The 7,176-nt window shown below is 44.3% G+C and overlaps 1 long non-coding RNA gene across 1 annotated transcript in view; it reads right to left on the reverse strand.

The window, feature by feature from the left end:
• LOC143821716 (uncharacterized) overlaps positions 1 to 6,332 on the reverse strand; it is a 51,488-nt gene extending 45,156 nt beyond the window's left edge. The window contains exon 1 of the long non-coding RNA XR_013225885.1: positions 6,241 to 6,332. This is a non-coding gene — a long non-coding RNA (uncharacterized LOC143821716). The remainder of the gene's footprint in view (positions 1 to 6,240) is intronic.
• Between the last annotated feature and the right edge of the window lie 844 nt (positions 6,333 to 7,176).

The raw sequence follows: 7,176 nt of genomic DNA on the forward strand, positions 1-7,176 counted from the left end.
GAAAGATGTTTTCATGCTGTGTGGACAGGAAGGTGCATATGTTTTTTCCTGCCCTGCCCATATTAGTTCCATTTTCTGTGCCTCAGGCCCTCATGGCAGCCATTTTCTGCCCAACAGGGGACATTTTTCAAGGCTTTAAAAAACAGTAATTGCTGTATTGTTATAACATTATGTTATAGCAATGTATCAACTATAGACATTTTTTAAAAAGTCCTCAGGTGGTATGGAAATGAGAACTACAATTTTCACCACATGGAAGCCTCCTTTGTACAGGGGACAGAGCTGGGTAGAGTCCTTGAGGGCCTTGTGAAAAGCGTTTTGTTGTTTGGTACAAAACACACACTGTATCTGAGCTGCCGTATTTTCTTAGCTATTTGTTTCTTTGACGTATGAGAGAATGGCACCGTTCTTTTCCAGTTTGAAGAGGCAAACAGCAAAAAAACATCTGCAGCTGCAGTTTAAACAATGACATGGAGACTCAGGTGAAAGTACCCCTTGCTTGCAGCAGCCTGGACACAGCTTCTGTCTGGAGCTGTAGGTGACCCTCAATTCAGCAAAAGGGCAGAAAACCCCAAGAATGTGGCGTTGAAGGCCAACACTCAGCTTCCTGAGAATTTCAGCTGCTTTTCCCTGTTGTACACCTCCAGCTTCTGTTATTCAGCTCTATACTTCCCCTGTACATTGAGAAGGTTCTTGTAACTAGCAGAAACCTTCCTAAGGTTGCTTCTACATCAGATATTTGATCTGGTTCCAATGCTCATGTGAAGCATGTGTGTCGTCGTCCCTTTCCATACAGCATTGTGGTACTTCAGTGCAACTTTCAGCTTCTCCGCAATCTTTCCTAAATCTGCTTTACTAGTCTTTTAGGAAAGATGGCAGTACAGCCAAGATGGCTGCTGGGCGGGCAGGATAGTCCCGATATTTCCCGGTACCACCCAGGGCCCTCTTAACAGCATTGTGGGAAAGCATTGCACTGGGCCCCTACCTAACAGCCTCTCACAGGAATAAAGACGTAAATTGTTGATAAAATTAAACATATATTTATCGGTACCTCTCACAAAACCAGTGTTTAAACATTTTAAAACATTCTGTACAGCAAATATTAATCAACACAAATGTTTGGACATGAGCCTTGAACTTGAAAAACAAAAATTCCAACATCTAATTAGTACTCGATTGGTAAATCACACAGGCGGGGATGGCACAGTATGAAATCACTATGAGTTATTTATTGTTAATCAAGTGTTTAATGCAAACATTTATTTATTTTATTACATTTATATACCGCCCTCCCCGAAGGCTCACATCACAAACTATCAATACATACATAGACTAACATGGGGCCTGTGTGTTCGTGGGACCCCCAGGGCACTGCCCAGCATGCCCGTGTGTTCAGACAACCCTGGTGCCACCCACATTGGCACCATTTCCCCTACCACAGTCCTCCACCCCTTCTGCCACAGGGGGATTTTTTGAGGGGGAGTAAATTAGCGATACATCACTATATCATTATGCATAGTGATTTGTCTATTATGAATCTTTTTGAAAGCCTGTTCCAAGAGGGTGTGGTGGGCAAACAGGGATTGACGGAGGGGAAACGTGGGAAAACAGAGCCTTCTTGCTGCTGCATTCAGCCAGTAGCCCCTGAGCCAACAAGACAAGTTGCCAACATCTTTGCCTTAAGTCCACTTCCAAACCATCCCGTTTTGGAAAAATGGATAAGCCAGTCAGTTTCCTGGCTACCCTGTCTCTACCTTTGAGTCCAACAAAGAGTGCTTGCCCTCGAAAGCTCACGCCTTGAATAAATCTTGGTTGGTCTTAAAGGTGCTATTGGACTCTGTTTTTGTTGTGCTACTTCAGACCAACACGGATACCCACTTGAATCTACCTTTGAGTGTTGGTCTGAACTTCTCTCTTCCAAAGCAAGCCTTTTACCCATTTAGTGTGCTGTGGCCTCTAGATGGCATGAGTGAACTGTTTAAAAACCTATTTGCAGATCCTAGTCGGACAAGACCTTCCTCTCCAGGGGCACAGCTATAGGATCGCAAAACCTTGCAAGAAATTGGTGAGAAGTGATGTGTGTGTGTGTGTGTGTGTGGGGGGGGGGGGGTTGCTTTCAAAGATGTGGAATGAAACATTTGAAGTTCATCACAGGCATGGCTACCTCTGGATGATTGCAGCATCAAGTGATGATGTAACTCTGCCTGCATGACAGGTCTGTCATAGATATGCAACTGTACAGGGAAAACATGCAAAAAGTTTTGGGATTGCCTCTCCTGGCTGATTGAGCAATTTCCTTGTGTGAAAGGGCTGTTGCAGGACTCTGCAGTTCTCACCAAGTCCCTTGCAGAGAGGATGCTTCTGTAGTGGAGGCCCTTCAGGCCTCAGAAGGTACGGCTGGATCTCTGTTCAAGCTACCTGGGCAACTGCTTGGGATGCCCCAGTGAAGACTATGTGAGTGCATGGCAGGGGTTGGCATGCTCCCAGTCACCCACATAACACAAGAGGGGGTTGGCATCCCCTTCTATTTCCCAACCCAGAACTGGCAACCTTATGATGCATATTCTGAATTTTCAGGGCAAAAAACCTAATTCTTAGCTCTTCTTGCCAAGGAGTGGACTTCACTGCCTTGAATAAACCATGCAAATCATTTCAAATGGCAGAATTATTTGTGCATGTCAAACAAAAGCAGGAGCCAAAAGGAGAAGATAGCAGACTGAGTCAATATAGGACTACCTTGGAGGCCTGGTGTAAAGACTGCCGAGATTATGAATGCAAAACACAAAAGTTATAAATACACTAGCAGAAAAGCTCGTTATAGAAAAAAAACAACAGGTGCTAGTCTCCCCCCCCCCCAAAAAAAAAAAAAAACCACGGACAGGCCTGCTGAGGCTTAGCAAGGCCATGGTAGGGCCGCTCAGGGTGGGGGCAAGCGCTGGTGGGGGCTCCCCCCCACAACAGGCCTGGCGAGGCTGCAGCGGGTCTGCTTGGGGTGGGCGCTGGTGGGGGTTCCCTCTGCCCTCTGGACTCAGGCAGCCCTGCTGAAACCAGGCCCTGCCTCACAGCTCCCACTCACTAGCTGGCTTACCTTTAGTAGCCAGTCCAATAGAGCGGGCTGGCCCTTTTCCCACATGGAAGAAGTTAGAGGGGGATGCAGCCAGAGGTGGGACAGCCTACCTGAATGGCCATTCATTGGATGGATGGCCAATCAGGTAGTCGATCAGTCCCAACTCCTCCCACCACCCCAGTGGTGCTTTATTTATGTTATATAGATAATCGAGCAGGAAATAAAGGGGGACCTATTGGCCAGTTCTGCTAGTTTTCTGAGAGGACAAATTAGGATGATCCTGGTTTGATCTTCTACCCTATTCCTATTGGCACACAGCACAATTTACCTTACATTGGCTGAGACTAGTACAGATATTTCTTAGACAAACTAGTAGCAGGTACACCCAGGTATGAAAGAAACTATCCTTCCCCACCAGTACCTTCTCTCTCTCTCGCAAGAGCTCAGAGCAAAAGATTGGACATAACACTCTGGCCATATTTGTGCAGATATTCCTCACTGGTCCACACCAGGTACACACCAACCAAGGAAAAAAGCCCTGCTGGACTTGGTGAGATGTACTCTTTCATGCCAATATTTAAAATGTTTATGTATGGCTTTTCGGTCATAGACTGAAATACATTTGTTAAAAATGATCAAGAATCTGTGTGTCAACAATACAAGCCTTTGTCACTGCTGTGTGTCTCCTTAAGGGAATGCTGTCATGTTGTGTCAAGGGAAGAACGGGACCATCATTTTTGTGCAACACAAGAGCAACCCGATTAAGACATCCTGAAGCCCTAAGATCAAATTTCAGAGAACCCCTAGCATTACCCCCAAAAGGTATATCATTTTAACAGGGATGCTTAGTAGTTTTTACAAATTTATTTAATTTAGAGGCTGTTCATTATCTGAAGCCTTAAAATGCAGTTTCCTTCATTTACGCATAAATCCAGCTCTGTGGACAGTGCTACCCAGCAGAGCAGGTGTGAGCTCGGAAGTGAAAATGGCTCAGGAGCAAGCCAGAGTGTTTCCCGCTGCTACAAGCTTGCCCTGCAGGGCCACTCAGCTCAGTGGGGCTGCTCACAGCCTAACCCCTGCATCATTCTCCAAACTGGAAGCAGAAAAAGACATTTGATGAGCTAGCCCAGACAACTATGGCTGAAGAGTGATCTGGCCAAGCAGCTCCTGAGGCTTAGGCAGAGTTGCTGAGGCTAAATTTTGCTTGCTCCCAGTCAGGGCTGTGGTTCACCAGAGAATTTCCCTGTAAATTAAAAGGCCAATCTGCCCTTGCAGCAGAGGTTTCTAGTGTGACCTGGTTGTCAAATGGCATTTAAGAGGCTAGGGGCTTCAGGTTGCAGAACCTTCGCATGCTGGGGAGGGAAATTGCATGTGTGTTTGTCTATTAGAGCCAGTGTGGTGTAGTTGTTTAGAGTGGCGGCCTCTAATCTTGAGAACCGGGTTGATTCCCTCCTCCTCCTCCACATACAGCCAGCTGGGCGACCTTGGGCCACTCTAAAGCACTACATAGTTCTCTCAGACCTAGGGACCCCCTGGAAGTATAGCTCATCTATAGACTAAAGAGATCAGTTTCCCTGGAGAAAATGGGTGCTTTGGAAGGTGGATTCCATGGCGTTATACTCCCCTGAGGTCCCTCCCTGTCCCAGACCCCACCCACTCCCAGCACCACCTATTAAATCTGTGGAGAAATATTATGAACAGTGGTCACCTTTCTGGAGCTACATGAAGAAAATCTTTCTGGGCATTGCAAAATGTTATAAAACATAAAGAAAGTGAATCAGCTGACCATTCTAATTAGTTGTTTGGCACAGGAGGTGGGTTCATTTGTCCAGGAGGGTGAGTTAGGTGGGAAGTCGAATTTTAGGTTGTGATGTGATGTTTGTGTTATTTTTTGTGTGTTTGTGTTGTTTTTGGTTTTGTTGTTATGTTGTTATTTGTATTTGAACAAGCAGAATAAATGGCATTTTTTAAAACAATTCTGTGGGTTCAGAGGTGGACATAGACACTGGAAGCACTTTGAGCTCTTTATTAGGACCCCAGCATGTTACAAGAGTAACTAAACTGAACTGAAAACTGAACTGAACCCCCCCCCCCCCAAAAAAAAAAAAACACAACTTATATACATAGGCAAATAATGAAACTTCCTGCCAGTGAGTGTTATTGGTCAGTTTCAGTTTAAATGGACTGGACCTGGCAGACAGGATCTAGCCATGCATTGGTCAATTACATGGTAAGTTACGATCCTGCCTTGGATTTCAAGATTGGTCCTCAGCAGGTCTACAGATGCAACACCCCCCCCCCCCCCCCAATATTTACAGGTGTTTCCCAACTCAGAGCTGGCAAACTCAGAACTCTTTCAGCCTCACCCTACCTCACAGGGTATCTGTTATGAGGAGAGGACGGGAAGCTGATTGAAGCCACTTTGAGACTTCTTCGGGTAGTAAAAACAGGATACCAGAAAACAGCTCTGCTTCATCTCTTCTGTATAAAGTGGAGGGGAGTCCACTCTTAGTTGCTGTTTCTGAGAAGCTGATGCTTCTTTACTGCCTAGCAGTGATTCCACTGATTCCACCAGCATCAGTCGGCAAAATGGATTTGGAACTGGCTGCCCCTGGAACTTTCTACCATTCAAGCAAGTGGGGAGTAGGTCGGCTGGAGGATGCCCATTTCCCAGCTTTGATGATCCCACTTTCAAAAATCTGGAACTGGGGGAGAATGATATCGGCCTACTTTCCATGACTGCTGCACCAAGATGATTGGGAAGTGTTTTGAGAGGCCTGAAGGAGACACACAGATGCAAAGTGCAATTTTTAAAGCATTATTGTTGTTGTTTTTTTACAAATATTTCCACCAATCTTTAATGTTGATTCACCAAATGAATTTTTTTTAAGAATTAGAAGGTAATTCATGAGACAGAAGAGAACAAACCCTATCCTTCATTCTTGACTCTTATGAAAGTTATTTAGGAGATTTTTATGCTGCCTCTCCTAAGTTCTGGTCAAGACATCACACATCTATAGCAGCAGATCACATGCCTTGTTTGCAAATGACAAGGGCTAGTATCTTGTACTTCATTTAAAAATAGATGCTACCGTTTATTTGGTGCTTTTCAGCCAGGTCTTACATGACAGTTGAGAATTTCTGCAAAAGCGTTCAGAGTTTCTTTTGCTTACCTCTTCTCTTTTCTGTTTCTGTTTCAAATGGCTGGACTGTGTGTCCTTCCACTTTTCAGGGGCGATTGCTACACGTGGCCCAGCAACCATCTGCTTGGGTGAAATTTCAAGAGCTCAGCATTTGCGGTGGCCTCTGGAGACTCCGTCCAGCACACTTTGCAAGAGTGTCTTCTCATGACGAATGTGCTGAACCCAGGTAGAGAAGGCCAGCTCTCTCCCATGGGCATCCCTGCCTTCTGCCAGGGACGGGATGCTTTCCTCCATATATGTACTTTAAAGAACATTTTTAATGCAAACAATGCAATTTTTTAAAAACTTGCATTGTTATTAATTATAGTACATTCTTGTTAGCCAATGAAATTAGCTTTAAAGAAAATATATTATCTCAACCTCAGTCTTTTCTTTCCTTTCAGACTCCATGCAACTCCAAATCTTCCATTAACTTCCATTAAAATACAGGGATTAAAAAAAATGATTCTTTTATGCATTCTACCACCATTCATACTTCAATAGACATATGAGGGAGAGAAGAAACTGGAATATACATCACATGTTAAAATCAGCTTACAGAAAGTCTTAGTGACTAAGAGAATAAGTGAGAAAGATTCCTGGTGCAAATCTTGCCTCTGCCATGAACTCACGAGGTAGCCTTAGGCATGTCACTTAGCCTTCTGTATCTGCTCTATGGGGCTAATACTGCCCTACCTTACAGAGTTGTTGTATAAGTACAACAAAAAGAATGCATGAAGCACCTTGAACTCCAAAAGTCCTATATGAATGCCAAGTATTATATCTCTCAGTATCTTATATAAATACATCATTAAAGGAGCAACAACATCTGAGAAATGAATTTTCTCTACAGAACTAACTACAAGCGGATGTCAAGTTACTTTAAGTTTGTTTGTTCCCTTTCTTCTATATACAAAAACTGCTCTT

This window comes from Paroedura picta, chromosome 12 (assembly GCF_049243985.1).
Source record: "Paroedura picta isolate Pp20150507F chromosome 12, Ppicta_v3.0, whole genome shotgun sequence".
Taxonomy (NCBI): domain Eukaryota; kingdom Metazoa; phylum Chordata; class Lepidosauria; order Squamata; family Gekkonidae; genus Paroedura; species Paroedura picta.